Source organism: Bufo gargarizans, chromosome 7 (assembly GCF_014858855.1).
Source record: "Bufo gargarizans isolate SCDJY-AF-19 chromosome 7, ASM1485885v1, whole genome shotgun sequence".
NCBI lineage: Eukaryota > Metazoa > Chordata > Amphibia > Anura > Bufonidae > Bufo > Bufo gargarizans.
The window spans coordinates 93,021,855-93,037,072 of record NC_058086.1 but is presented as its reverse complement, the minus strand read 5'-3'; the positions used below and the strand labels follow the sequence as shown (position 1 = coordinate 93,037,072).

At 41.5% G+C, this 15,218-nt stretch overlaps 2 non-coding genes across 2 annotated transcripts; both read left to right on the top strand.

The window, feature by feature from the left end:
• The first annotated feature begins 13,266 nt into the window (after positions 1 to 13,266).
• LOC122944337 lies at positions 13,267 to 13,382 on the top strand. Its single transcript, XR_006390998.1, has one exon. It is a non-coding gene; the product is annotated as a U5 spliceosomal RNA (small nuclear RNA).
• Positions 13,383 to 13,553: 171 nt separating this feature from the next.
• On the top strand, positions 13,554 to 13,669 carry LOC122944340. The gene has a single exon (XR_006391000.1). It is a non-coding gene; the product is annotated as a U5 spliceosomal RNA (small nuclear RNA).
• Positions 13,670 to 15,218: the final 1,549 nt, after the last annotated feature.

The window sequence follows — 15,218 nt, the reverse complement described above, 5'->3', positions numbered from 1 at the left end:
TTGCATAGTCCTTCTTTGCCATGAAAATTAACTTAATCCCCCCAAAAAACTTTCCACTGCATTTCATTGCTGTCATTAAAGGACCTGCTGAGATCATTTCAGTAATCATCTTGTTAACTCAGGTGAGAATGTTGACGAGCACAAGGCTGGAGATCATTATGTCAGGCTGATTGGGTTAAAATGGCAGACTTGACCTGTTAAAAGGAGGGTGATGCTTGAAATCATTGTTCTTACATTGTTAACCATGGTGACCTGCAAAGAAACGCGTGCAGCCTTCATTGCGTTGCATAAAAATGGCTTCACAGGCAAGGATATTGTGGCTACTAAGATTGCACCTCAATCAACAATTTATAGGATCATCAAGAACTTCAAGGAAAAAGTTTCAATTCTTGTTAAGAAGGCTTCAGGGCGTCCAAGAAAGTCCAGCAAGCGCCAGGATCGTAAAGAGGATTCAGCTGCGGGATCGGAGTGCCACCAGTGCAGAGCTTGCTCAGGAATGGCAGCAGGCAGGTGTGAGCACATCTGCACGCACAGTGAGGCGAAGACTTTTGGAAGATGGCCTGGTGTCAAGAAGGGCAGCAAAGAAGCCACTTCTCTCCAAAAAACCCATCAGGGACAGATTGATCTTCTGCAGAAAATATGGTGAATGGACTGCTGAGGACTGGGGCCCATATTCTCTGATGAAGACTCTTTCCGATTGTTTGGGGCATCAGGAAAAAGGCTTGTCCGGAGAAGAAAAGGTGAGCGCTACCATCAGTCCTGTGTCATGCCAACGGTAAAGCATCCTGAGACCATTCATGTGTGGGGTTGCTTCTCATCCAAGGAAGTGGGCTCACTCACGATTTTGCCCAAAAACACAGCCATGAATAAAGAATGGTTCCAAAACACCCTCCAACAGCAACTTCTTCCAACAATCCAACAAAAGTTTGGTGAAGAACAATTCATTTTCCAGCACGATGGAGCACCGTGCCATAAGGAAAAAGTGATAACTAAGTGTCTTGGGGGGCTGCAAAGGCACAGCAGCCCCCGATGGAGAGGGAGAGAGCCCCCTGACAGCCCCCCTCAGCCCTGTGCTTACCCTTCCCCGTCTGCGAACTTGTGGCAGACGGGGAAGGTTCCCATGGCAACAGGACACCTTCTCAGGGGTCCTGCTGTCCATGGTGCAAACAAAATGTAAGTAAAATACAGTACAGTACAATATATATTGTACTCTACTGTATTATACAGACATCAGACCCACTGGATCTTCAAGAACCAAGTGGGTCTGGGTCAAAAAAATGTAAAAAAAAGTGAAAAAAGTTAAGATAATTATTTTTTTAGCACTGAATAAAAATGAAAAAAATAAAATACACTATAAATATTAGGTATCACCGCGTCCGTAACGACCTGATCTATAAAACAGTCATGTTACTTACCCCACACGGTGAACGCCATAATAATAAAAAAATAAAAACTATGAGAAAATTGAAATTTTGCCCACCTTACTTCCCAAAAAAGGTAGTAAAAGTGATCAAAAAAGTCGCATGTACGCCAAAATAGTACCAATCAAACCGTCATCTCATCACGCAAAAAATGAGACCCTACTCAAGATAATCGCCCAAAAACTGGAAAAACTATGGCTCTTAGACTATGGAAACAGTAAAACATTATTTTTTTTGCTTCAAAAATGAAATCATTGTGTAAAACTTACATAAATAAAAATAAAGTATACATATTAGGTATTGCCACGTCCGTATCGACCGGCTCTATAAAAATATCACATGACCTAACCCCTCAGGTGACCACTGTAAAAAAAAAAAAAAAAACGGTGTAAAAAAAGCCATATTTTGTCATCTTACGTCACAAAAAGTGTAATAGCAAGCGATCAAAAAGTCATATGCACCCCAACATAGTGCCAATCAAACTGTCATCTCATCCCGCAAAGAATGAGACCCTACTCAAGATAATCGCCCAAAAACTGAAAAAACGATGGCACTTTAACCACTTCAACCCCGCTAGCTAAAACCCCCTTCATGACCAGGCCACTTTTTACACTTCGGCACTACACTACTTTCACCGTTTATTGCTCGGTCATACAACTTACCACCCAAATGAATTTTACCTCCTTTTCTTCTCACTAATAGAGCTTTCATTTGGTGGTATTTTATTGCTGCTGACATTTTTACTTTTTTTGTTATTAATCGAAATTTAACGATTTTTTTGCAAAAAAATGACATTTTTCACTTTCAGCTGTAAAAGTTTGCAAAAAAAACGACATCCATATATACATTTTTCGCTAAAAATGGTTTGGGTAAAGCCCACTCGCCGTGCCCCTCACGGAATACCTTGGGGTGTCTTCTTTCCAAAATGGGGTCACTTGTGGCGTAGTTATACTGCCCTGGCAATTTAGGGGCCCAAATGTGTGAGAAGTACTTTGCAATCAAAATGTGTAAAAAATGGCCTGCAAAATCCGAAAGGTGCACTTTGGAATATGTGCCCCTTTGCCCACCTTGGCTGCAAAAAAGTGTCACACATCTGGTATCGCCGTACTCGGGAGAAGTTGGGGAATGTGTTTTGGGGTGTCATTTTACATATACCCATGCTGGGTGAGAGAAATATCTTGGCAAAAGACAACTTTTCCCATTTTTTTATACAAAGTTGGCATTTGACCAAGATATTTATCTCACCCAGCATGGGTATATGTAAAATGACACCCCAAAACACATTCCCCAACTTCTCCTGAGTACGGCGATACCAGATGTGTGACACTTTTTTGCAGCCTAGATGCGCAAAGGTGCCCAAATTCCTTTTAGGGGGGCATTTTTAGACATTTGGATCCCAGACTTCTTCTCACGCTTTCGGGCCCCTAAAAAGCCAGGGCAGTATAAATACCCCACATGTGACCCCACTTTGGAAAGAAGACACCCCAAGGTATTCAATGAGGGGCCTGGAGAGTTCATAGAATTTATTTTTTTTGCATAAGTTAGCGGAAATTGATTTTTTTTTGTTTTTTTCTCACAAAGTCTCACTTTCCGCTAACTTAGGACAAAAATTTCAATCTTTCATGGACTCAATATGCCCCTCACGGAATACCTTGGGGTGTCTTCTTTCCGAAATGGGGTCACATGTGGGGTATTTATACTGCCCTGGCTTTTTAGGGGCCCTAAAGCGTGAGAAGAAGTCTGGAATATAAATGTCTAAAAATGTTACGCAATTGGATTCCGTGAGGGGTATGGTGAGTTCATGTGAGATTTTATTTTTTGACACAAGTTAGTGGAATATGAGACTTAGTAAGAAAAAACAAACCAAAAAAAATATATATTTCCGCTAACTTGGGCCAAAAAAATGTCTGAATGGAGCCTTACAGGGGGGGTGATCAATGACAGGGGGGTGATAAATGAAAGGGGGGTGATCACCCATATACACTCCCTGATCACCCCCCTGTCATTGATTACCCCCCTGGTAAGGCTCCATTCAGACGTCCGTATGATTTTTACGGATCCATGGATACATGGATCGGATCCGCAAAACACATGCGGACGTCTGAATGGAGCCTTACAGGGGGGTGATCAATGACAGGGGGTGATCAGGGAGTGTATATGGGTGATCACCCCCCTGTCATTGATCACCCCCCTGTAAGGCTCCATTCAGACGTCCGTATGATTTTCACGGATCCATGGATACATGGATCGGATCTGCAAAACACATGCGGACGTCTGAATGGAGCCTTACAGGGGGGTGATCAATGACAGGGGGTGATCAGGGAGTGTATATGGGTGATCACCCCCCTGTAAGGCTCCATTCAGACGTCCAAATGATTTTTACGGATCCATGGATCGGATCCGCAAAACACATGCGGACGTCTGAATGGAGCCTTACAGGGGGGTGATCAATGACAGGGGGGTGATCAATGAAAGGGGGGTGATCACCCATATACACTCCCTGATCACCCCCCTGTCATTGATCACCCCCCTGGTAAGGCTCCATTCAGACGTCCGTATGATTTTTACGGATCCATGGATACATGGATCGGATCCATGGATACATGGATCGGATCCGCAAAACACATGCGGACGTCTGAATGGAGCCTTACAGGGGGGTGATCAATGACAGGGGGTGATCAGGGAGTGTATATGGGTGATCACCCCCCTGTAAGGCTCCATTCAGACTTCTGTATGATTTTTACGGATCCATGGATCCGCAAAACACATGCGGACGTCTGAATGGAGCCTTACAGGGGGGTGATCAATGACAGGGGGTGATCAGGGAGTGTATATGGGTGATCACCCCCCTGTCATTGATCACCCCCCTGTAAGGCTCCATTCAGACGTCCGTATGATTTTCACGGATCCATGGATACATGGATCGGATCTGCAAAACACATGCGGACGTCTGAATGGAGCCTTACAGGGGGGTGATCAATGACAGGGGGTGATCAGGGAGTGTATATGGGTGATCACCCCCCTGTAAGGCTCCATTCAGATGTCCGAATGATTTTTACGGATCCATGGATACATGGATCGGATCCGCAAACACATGCGGACATCTGAATGGAGCCTTGCAGGGGGGTGATCAATGACAGGGGGGTGATCAATGACAGGGGGTGATCAGGGAGTGTATATGGGTGATCACCCCCCTGTAAGGCTCCATTCAGACGTCCGCATGTGTTTTGCGGATCCGATCCATGTATCCGTAAAAATCATACGGACGTCTGAATGGAGCCTTACAGGGGGGTGATCAATGACAGGGGGGTGATCAATGACAGGGGGTGATCAGGGAATCTATATGGGTGATCACCCGCCTGTCATTGATCACCCCCCTGTAAGGCTCCATTCAGACGTCCGTATGTGTTTTGCGGATCTGATCCATTTATCCGTGGATCCGTAAAAATCATACGGACGTCTGAACGGAGCCTGACAGGGGGGTGATCAATGACAGGGGGGTGATCAGGGAGTTTATATGGGGTGATCATGGGTGATCAGGGGTTCATAATGGGTTAATAAGTGACGGGGGGGGGGGGTGTAGTGTAGTGTGGTGTTTGGTGCGACTTTACTGAGCTGCCTGTGTCCTCTGGTGGTCGATCCTAACAAAAGGGACCACCAGAGGACCAGGTAGCAGGTATATTAGACGCTGTTATCAAAACAGCGTCTAATATACCTGTTAGAGGTTAAAAAAAATCACATCTCCAGCCTGCCAGCGAGCGATCGCCGCTGGCAGGCTGGAGATCCACTCGCTTACCTTCTTTTCCTGTGAGCGCGCGCGGAAATCTCGGATATCGCGGGAGACCCTAAAAAAGTTTGGGGTTTTAAAAATGAAGTTATTGTGTAAAACTTACATAAATAAAAAAAAATTGTATACATATTAGGTATCGCCGCGTCCGTGACAACCTGCTCTATAAAATTACCACATGATCTAACCTGTCAGATGAATGTTGTAAATAACAAAAAAAAATAAGTGCCAAAAAAGCTATTTCTTGTTACCTTGCCGCACAAAAAGTGTAATATAGAGCAACTAAAAATCATATGTACCCTAAACTAGTACCAACAAAGCTGCCACGTTATTCCGTACTTTCTAAAATGGGGTCACTTTTTTGGAGTTTCTACTCTAGGGGTGCAACAGGGGGGCTTCAAATGGGACATGGTGTCAAAAAAAACAGTCCAGCAAAATCTGCCTTCCAAAAACCGTATGGCATTCCTTTCCTTCTGCGCCCTGCCGTGTGCCCGTTCAGCGGTTTACGACCACATATGGGGTGTTTCTGTAAACTACAGAATCAGAGCCATAAATAATGAGTTTTGTTTGGCTGTTAACCTTTGCTTTGTAACTGGAAAAAAAATATTAAAATTGAAAATCTGCCAAAAAAGTGAAATTTTGAAATTATATCTCTATTTTCCATTAAATCTTGTGCAACACCTAAAGGGTTAACAAAGTTTGTAAAATCAGTTTTGAATACCTTGAGGGGTGCAGTTTCTTAGATGGGGTCACTTTCATGGAGTTTCTACTCTAGGGGTGCATCAGGGGGCTTCAAATGGGACATGGTGTCAAAAAAACAGTCCAGCAAAATCTGGCTTCCAAAAACCAAACGCCGCACCTTTCACTCTACACCCCGCTGTGTGGCCGTACAGTAGTTTACGGCCACATATGGGGTGTTTCTGTAAACGGCAGAGTCAGGGCAATAAAGATACAGTCTTGTTTGGCTGTTAACCCTTGCTTTGTTAGTGGAAAAATGGGTTGAAATGGAAAATTAGGCAAAAAAATGAAACTCTTAAATTTCATCCCCATTTGCCAATAACTCTTGTGCAACACCTAAAGGGTTAACGAAGTTTGTAAAATCAGTTTTGAATACCTTGAGGGGTGTAGTTTATAGAATGGGGTCATTTTTGGGCGGTTTCTATTATGTAAGCCTCGCAAAGTGACTTCAGACCTGTAGTGGTCCCTAAAAATTATTTTTTGGTAAATTTCGGAAAAATTTCAAGATTTGCTTCTAAACTTCTTGTAACATCCCCCCAAAAAAAAATATATCATTCCCAAAATAATTCAAACATGAAGTAGACATATGGGGAATGTTAAGTCATCACAATTTTTGGGGGTATTACTATGTATTACAGAAGTAGAGAAACTGAAACTTTGAAATTTGATAATTTTTCCAAATTTTTGGTAAATTAGGCATTTTATTATGCAAAATTTTTTATTTTTTTTACTTCATTTTACCAGTGTCATGGAGTACAATATGTGACGAAAAAACAATCTCAGAAGGGCCTGGATAAGTCAAAGTGTTTTAAAGTTATCAGCACTTAAAGTGACACTGGTCAGATTTGCAAAAAATGGCCAAGTCCTTAAGGTGAAATAGGGCTGAGTCCTTAAGGGGTTAAAACTTTTGGCCACGACTGTAGGAGCAAAACACTATATGTGCAAGATCTGCTCTCCTTAATATAGATGCCCAACATGGGTAGGTTTAGAGTCCTGCCTGACTGAGACCACCGTGGCATGGGTAGGTGGGCACAAAGTCTCAAATTTTATCATTAGAGTGAGGGCTTAATCCATATATAATGCTTGCATCTATTGTTTTAGTACATTATTTTCCGTTATTCCATAAATGTAGCCATGTACAACCGCATATTTACTACAATATCGTGCAGGATGTTTGGCATATATTTTTCTGTGATTTTTCAGATTCCCTTAAATACAGATTCTACATTTACGTATGTCTGTAATGTACAATGTACACAGGGGGGTTCACTAGGGAGGGGGGAGACATTTAATTGGCTTATCTCATCCATAAACAAGAAACCAATTAACCTACATAGAAATCATGCACAAAGTGATGTTGCAGTAAAAAGCTAATTCACAGTGTTGTCACATACAGTGATTAGAGATGAGCGAATCAATTCTATAGAATGAAAGTGTGAAAAGAATGTTTTAAAAAAAGAAACAGAAAGAGGTTAGGCCAATGAGTATATAACACAGATATCATGAGGACAATGGTGTCAAAGGACATAATGTCACATGATAAAAATGATGCATATGGTAATGTTACAGTAAAGCAATAAATAGCTTGATTAGGTTCTACTGTATGTGGATTAGTCCCCCCTGTCCTTGAGGCCAGTAGCAGTGATGCAATATCTTAGATTACTCTCTTGATACTGTAAAAAAAAAAAAAATCTATGGGAATTAGGAATAATGTATGGAAAGTGGTAGAAGAAGAGGTGGAAAAAAGACAAAGGATGTAAAGAATGAGGGTATAGGTATCATAATTAACCATAATAATTGTTTTAAGTAATTTATAGCCATCATATATTATTACATTGCAGTAAAAGAAAAAAAAGATGTTTGCATGCTGTTTTTGCAGTGGTGTTGCCACGTAATCGTCATAAATATAGCACTGTTCCACACAATTCCACACTGTGTGAATATGCCCTTAGAATAATGTTCATGAGAAACTCCCAAACTCTTTATTATGCTAATGGGAAAATAAAGTGCGCCTCAGCCATACCTATGAGATGATACCCTCATTCAACAGTGTTTTATTTGCTGGACATGTACAATCATTTTGCCAGCATTCTACGCTGGTAAGGCTGTTGACATGGAACCATTTCCTCCATGAAACAACTCCTACGTATTTTTTTCTTCTGGCCTGAAGTAACTGGAGATACTTTCACAAACTGTAAATGGAGCGTTTTACATAAGAGCAGCAACAACAATGTTTTTCACTGTATTCATGAATAATAGGCTGTTCAGGGTCCGACTAATTCCAGGCTCAATCTACAGTACATACCAAGTGCTCCCATTCTGCTTAGTTTAGTACATAAAGAATAGAATTCCTCTTCTCTCTTGGGTTATTCATTGCTCTAAGTGCTCATTAATATTCAAGGACTGCTTATAAATGCCGTAGGAACATTTGAATTTTCGACAAGTTTTAGTTCCCAGTGTAGGGACTGAAAAGTACATTTTTCTCGGATGGCAAACTGAGGATTGCATCTCTTATAATATTAATAAATGCTTAAATAATGTACAGTATAGCACGAAACTCAATGTGAATGTACCTAGTTGAAAACTTAAAATTATTTATATATGCAAATGTCTTATTAGTTGGTTATTATATGGTAAGACTGTAACGGAGCAGAATAACGGAAAAACCAAACACACTTCACATGAAAGGAGGAGGAGAGTGCATCATGGGGTAAAAAGAGAGTAGCCAGGTGAAGAGATTGTCACCTCATTTTGATGCGCTCAGGGTGCAACAACCTGCAGAGTAATTAAGATCACCAAGATGCAGCCAGGAACTCTCTCCGGAAAACTTGTGGAAGCGGATCGCACATCACAAAAAGGTGGAAACCATCACAGCAGCCAAGGTCTGGAAATGGGTGTAAACGGATAAATACTGTACTATATGAAAGTTGTCCTAGCAATGCATTTCGGGGCCACACCAGCCCCTTCGTCAGGCTAAAACAACTTACTTGCAGCAAGACACCACAAGGAGGGAGTGAGATATGCAAATCCCTCCTTTAAGCAATGAAGAAATAACAAATGCTGATGTGAAGGAGACCATAAAATGTGTAAATAATGCTTTTTTCTTACATCATTGGATGCCAATTGGATATTAACGTTAGCTGTGGTCACTGTTACAGCTTTCACAGGAGCTGCCACACAACTTTCCTCGATTTAGGGAAAGCTAAATGACCGTACCTGTATGGGTACTGTTACAGACGTGGACAAAATTGTTGGTACCCTTTGGTCAATGAAAGAAAAAGTCACAATGGTCACAGAAATAACTTTAATCTGACAAAAGTAATAATAAATTAAAATTCTATAAATGTTAACCAATGAAAGTCAGACATTGTTTTTCAACCATGCTTCAACAGAATTATGTAAAAAAATAAACTCATGAAACAGGCATGGACAAAAATGATGGTACCCCTAGAAAACACAGAACATAATGTGACCAAAGGGACATGTTAATTCAAGGTGTGTCCACTAATTAGCATCACAGGTGTCTACAACCTTGTAATCAGCCATTGGGCCTATATATATGGCTCCAGGTAATCACTGTGTTGTTTGGTGATATGGTGTGTACCACACTCGACATGGACCAGAGGAAGCAAAGGAAAGAGCTGTCTCAAGAGATCAGAAAGAAAATTATAGACAAGCATGTTAAAGGTAAAGGCTATAAGACCATCTCCAAGCAACTAGATGTTCCTGTGAGTACAGTTGCACATATTATTCATAAGTTTAAGATCCATGGGACTGTAGCCAACCTCCCTGGACGTGGCCGCAGGAGGAAAATTGATGACAAATCTAAGAGACGGATAATCCGAATGGTAACAAAAGAGCCTAGAAAGACTTCTAAAGAGATTCAAGGTGAACTTCATGCTCAAGGAACATCAGTGTCAGATCGCACCATCCGTCGTTGTTTGAGCCAAAGTGGACTACATGGGAGACGACCAAGGAGGACACCATTGTTGAAAACGAATCATAAAAAAGCAAGACTGGAATATGCCAAACTACATGTTGACAAGCCACAAAGCTTCTGGGAGAATGTCCTGTGGACAGATGAGACAAAAATCGAAGTTTTTGCCAAGGCACATCAGCTGTATGTTCACAGACGAAAAAATGAAGCATATCAAGAAAAGAACACTGTCCCTACTGTGAAACATGGAGGAGGCTCTGTTATGTTCTGGGGCTGCTTTGCTGCGTCTGGCACAGGGTGTCTTGAATCTGTGCAGGGTACAATGAAATCTCAAGACTATCAAGGAATTCTAGAGAGAAATGTACTAGCCAGTGTCAGAAAGCTTGGTCTCAGTCGCAGGTCATGGGTCTTGCAACAGGACAATGACCCAAAACACACCGCTAAAAACACCCAAGAATGGCTAAGAGGAAAAAATTGGACTATTCTAAAGTGGCCTTCTATGAGCCCTGACCTCAATCCTATTGAGCATCTTTGGAAGGAGCTGAAACATGCAGTCTGGAAAAGGCACCCTTCAAACCGGACACAACTGGAGCAGTTTGCTCATGAGGAGTGGGCCAAAATACCTGCTGAGAGGTGCAGATGTCTCATTGACAGTTACAGGAAGCGTTTGATTGCAGTGATTGCCTCAAAAGGTTGCGCAACAAAATATTAAGTTAGGGGTACCATCATTTTTGTCCATGCCTGTTTCATGAGTTTATTTTTTTACATAATTCTGTTGAAGCATGGTTGAAAAACAATGTCTGACTTTCATTGGTTAACATTTATAGAATTTTAATTTATTATTACTTTTGTCAGATTAAAGTTATTTCTGTGACCATTGTGACTTTTTCTTTCATTGACCAAAGGGTACCAACAATTTTGTCCACGTCTGTATGTTGGTCTTATTAACTGTCACCTAACTTTCCCAAAAACTTGAGGAGAGAGAAGAGGAAAGAGAGTGGAGTGGAGACACACAAAGTGACTACTTACCTATCACTGTGCTAGGCAAGGGATGGGCAAACTGCGGCTCTCCAGCAGTTGTAAAAGTACAACTCCTAGTATGCACAGTCTGCCTACAGCTATCAGCCTACAGCAGGGGATGATGGGATTTGTAGTTTTAAAACAGCTGGAGAGCCGCAGTTTGCCCATCATTGTGCTAGGCAATCTGCCAGTATATAGGTTTGTATGTAACCAGATTGAACTTTAAAGGGGTATTCTGGTTGTTAGAAGTTATCCCCTATCCACAGGATAGGAGATAACTATTAGATCGGTGGGTGTCCTAGCGCTGGCACCTCCACTGATCACGAAAATGGGGTCCTGAATTGGGGGTCCCTGAAATGAATGGAGCGGCTGGTTGCACATGTACATGGCTGCTCCTTTTGGAGTTCTGAAGATAGCAAAGTACAGCATTCGGCTATTTCCAGAATTTCCACAGAAATGAATGGAGTGGCCACACGTATACCCATAAGTCCTGAATGATATCACCAGTTGAACTGGACAGGTTCTATAGGTAAAGAATGGTCACCTGGAGACTCCTGAAATCAGGACAATGACTTTGTTGGTCAAGGAACTTTTACTTCTTTGACAAATAAAGCCATTCTCCTAAATTATATAGTCTCCACATGACCATTCTTGTGGCTAGATGCCGTCTAATTCTACTGGTGAATTTCCAGAAAGGTGGTCACTTTCCTCTGGAGGTCTAAGGCAGCGGGAGCCAACAGACCCTAAATCGATTTGCTCTTCAGCCTTAAAGGGGTATTCCAGTTAAAGGGGGTCTCCAGGAAATAAGAAAATGAAAATACTTAAATATTACTTTATTATAAAGATATTCTCAAATACCTTTCAGTATTTATAATGGCTCGTTTTGTCTGGAGAACAATCATCAGGGGAAACAAAATGGCCGCTGTCCCATTTTGTTTCACACAAAATTTGTCCTGATCACACATGAGGACAAGTAACTTTACAACACTGAGGTAAAGAGCTGCCTCATCTTCCTCCTCTCTACTTGTCAGGGATTATGATCCTGAATACAGATGATAAGAACTTTAGCTTAATCTCTGGGGAATTTAGTTCATGAGGAGACATGATGTACAGAGAGGACTGACAGGACAGGCTGTGGTAATGTGTTGCTGTGGTAATGGAAACTGTAAACAAGTGCTGCTGCTCATTAGCCACACCTCACTCTCCTCTCATGTCTCATCATCTCCATTACCACAGAGATTCACCTGTATTCAGGATCATGATTCCCAACAAGCAGAGCAGAATGGAGGATGAGGCAGCGCTTTACCTCAGTGTTGTGAAGTAACTTGTCCGGCTGTGTGATTAGGACAGGTTTTGTGTGTACTAATAGGATGGCGGCCATTTTATTTGTCCTAATGACAAAACAAGCCATTCTAATTAATGAAAGGTATTTGTGAATATATTTATTATAAAATAATATTTAAGTATTTTTATTTTTTTAATTCCTGGAGAACCCCTTTAAGTTAAATTATCCCCTATTAATGGGATAGGGGATAACTATTATATTGTTGGTGTTTCTACAGTTGGGACCCCCCCACGATCATGAGAATGGGGTCTCTGTACTCCGTGGAAGACCCTCAAATGAACGACGCAACTATCAGAGAAAGTTAAGGACACTGCTCGGCTATCTTGGAAACTCCCATACAAATGAGAGGCTGCTCTGTTTACTTAGGGGGGCTACACAGAGTATGGGGTCCTCGTTCCCGTGATCTAATAGTTATCCCCTATTTTGTGGATAGGGGATAACAATGTAACCAGAATACCCCTTTGCCCTATTCACAGGATAGGGGATGACTATTAGATTGTTGGGGGTCCTACAGTTGGGACCCCCACTGATCATGAGAACAGGGTCCCTGCACCCCGTAGAACATCCTGAAATGAAAGGATCGACTATCGGAGATAGCTGAGGACACCGCTCGGCTATCTTCGGAACTCACATAGAAATGAAAGCCTGCTCCATCCTTTTTGGGGGGCCCCATGGTTATGGGGGCCTCATGATTGTTGGGTGGCGCTAGCATAGTTATCGTCTATCCTGTGGATACACCCTTTAAACTATTCTTGTGCCTACGTTTGCACTACCGTACAAGATGAGCCTCCACGTGCTAAAGTATTTTGTTGCATTACCTAAACATACTCCCCTGTATGGTATGCCTGTCTCTGTTTTGTTTGTAGCTTCACCCAGCCCTTGGAAACTGTCTCTCCTCCTAAATGGCCCCTTAGTCAGTCTCCTCATCAGCCTTCCCCTCCTCTTGGCCTTGCTGTTAGAAGAGAATACAAGATTTGACAGAAAAAAAAGACTTCTGTTTGCCTCCACATGAAAAAGTATACTCTGGTTTCTCTTCAGAACGTAGAAATCTTTCGCCTTTTACTAAAGATTTCCGTGGAGAGGAGCAAAACTGAGTTTTTTGGCAATTTTTGCATGCTCCAGCTTGCTGGGGCTTCCTTGTTCAGGTTGAAAAACAGAATGTTCTTCTCTAGCTCTTGCAGGCTTTTTAGTGGCCTCATTTGCATGTCTAGAACATGGACAGCCTACTCCTTCCAGGTGGTCTCCTTGATCCAATTGAGGTCCGAGGAGATGGCACCAAGAACCCAGGAAGCCCTTGCCCGATGTATACTCTGGTTTCTCTTCTGAACCCATAAATCTTTCGCCTTTTACTAAAGATTTCTGTGGAGAGGAGCAAAACTGAGTTTTTGGGCAATTTTTGCATGCTCCAGCTTGCTGGGGCTTCCTATAAAAAAAAAAAAAAAAAAAAAAGAAAATGGAGGCTTACAGAGAGACCTTCATTATAGCTTTATTAAGGCTCTATATAGGAAATGCTGCCATACTGCCATATCTGGGTCTTCCTCATGCAGTTATATTAATTCTCAAATGAAACTTATTATAAATACAACACAAATTATTATGTAAGGCTATACGTCATTTGATACCCTTTTTCAGTTAATTCCAAGACTTTCCACTGAAAACTTCTGGTTGCAAATACATGTGACCTTGAGGTTGTCAAACATGTTCATGCTGATGCAATGTATCTAGTAATTATATTGGGAGGATTATTGAGTCTTTTATATGCCCTGATTGAACTGGGCATGAAAACAATTGCTTTCTTCCAAGACCTCAGGCACTAAAGCTGTCAGAAATATTAGGAAGGTGTCATGAGACAGTCTGGATTCACTTAGGAGATCAAAACTGACTGCTAAATATTTGCTGTTTGAAAGTAAAGCATTTGAAATGTTTTACTCATTAATATTAATATAAATAATCAGTCGTTACTCTGGAAGGAGGTGGCGGTGTTCGTATCCTGGGTTTTAGACCTATACATCCAAGTAGAAGAAGTAGAACAGCACTCTCTTAATGATGCTAATACATTTTCACTTTATTGCCATAAACAAAATTCAGGCAGATGTGACTCATTTCAGCCTTTTCAAATAAGCATGGCACATTATACAGCATGGTACATATATTTAGCAAAAAAAAAAGGCACATTCAAGATTCAATCACATATGGCTATATATGTATAGAATAAATCAATTTAACGTGCTATCCTAATACAATCACAAATAGTGTCAAAGGGAATAAGAATGAATACAGAGCTTTGTAGCCATAGAGATAAACATGTACCTGGTTATGAACGGTAGGTAATTCAGCACGTGCAAATTATTGTTGAGGAAGAGTTTATCAACTCTTCCTCAAGAGTTGCTATATATACAGTATGTACCATGCTGTATATATAATGTGACATGCTTAAGGGTATTTAGCCGAAACGCATCACATCTGCCTGTATTCTTTTTATGGCACTAAGGTGAAGATTCATTAAGGACTGCAGCATTTGGCGTTAGCATGGTGTGATCTCACAGTCTACTGAATGCAAGGAGATTATCACAGTGAATTTGTCAGTTCTCAGATTCCTTAAGATACAAGCATAAGTGATAACCCAAAGCAACGATGGCATGTCTTCTCAAGTCATCTTTGTGATAGCAGCACATAATCCTGTGATGCTACCATGATGATTATGGGCTGAGACTAGCATGTAAAAGGTTGTAGTATAGCAATAGCTTTAGGTCAGTTGTTCAGGGCCATAATATGGCTGCAACATGGGCATAGGGTTCTGTGAAGATTTACAGTGCCTTGTAGGTAAGGTCCAATGGAACCACGTGGTATCTTGTTTGTGCAGCCATATTAAAGTAGTAATGCAGGACCATAACGAGTGCTGATCAACAAATAACTTGGACCTCCTTTACACGGGCCGATGCAAACTGCATAGGGGGTGATGTCTAGACA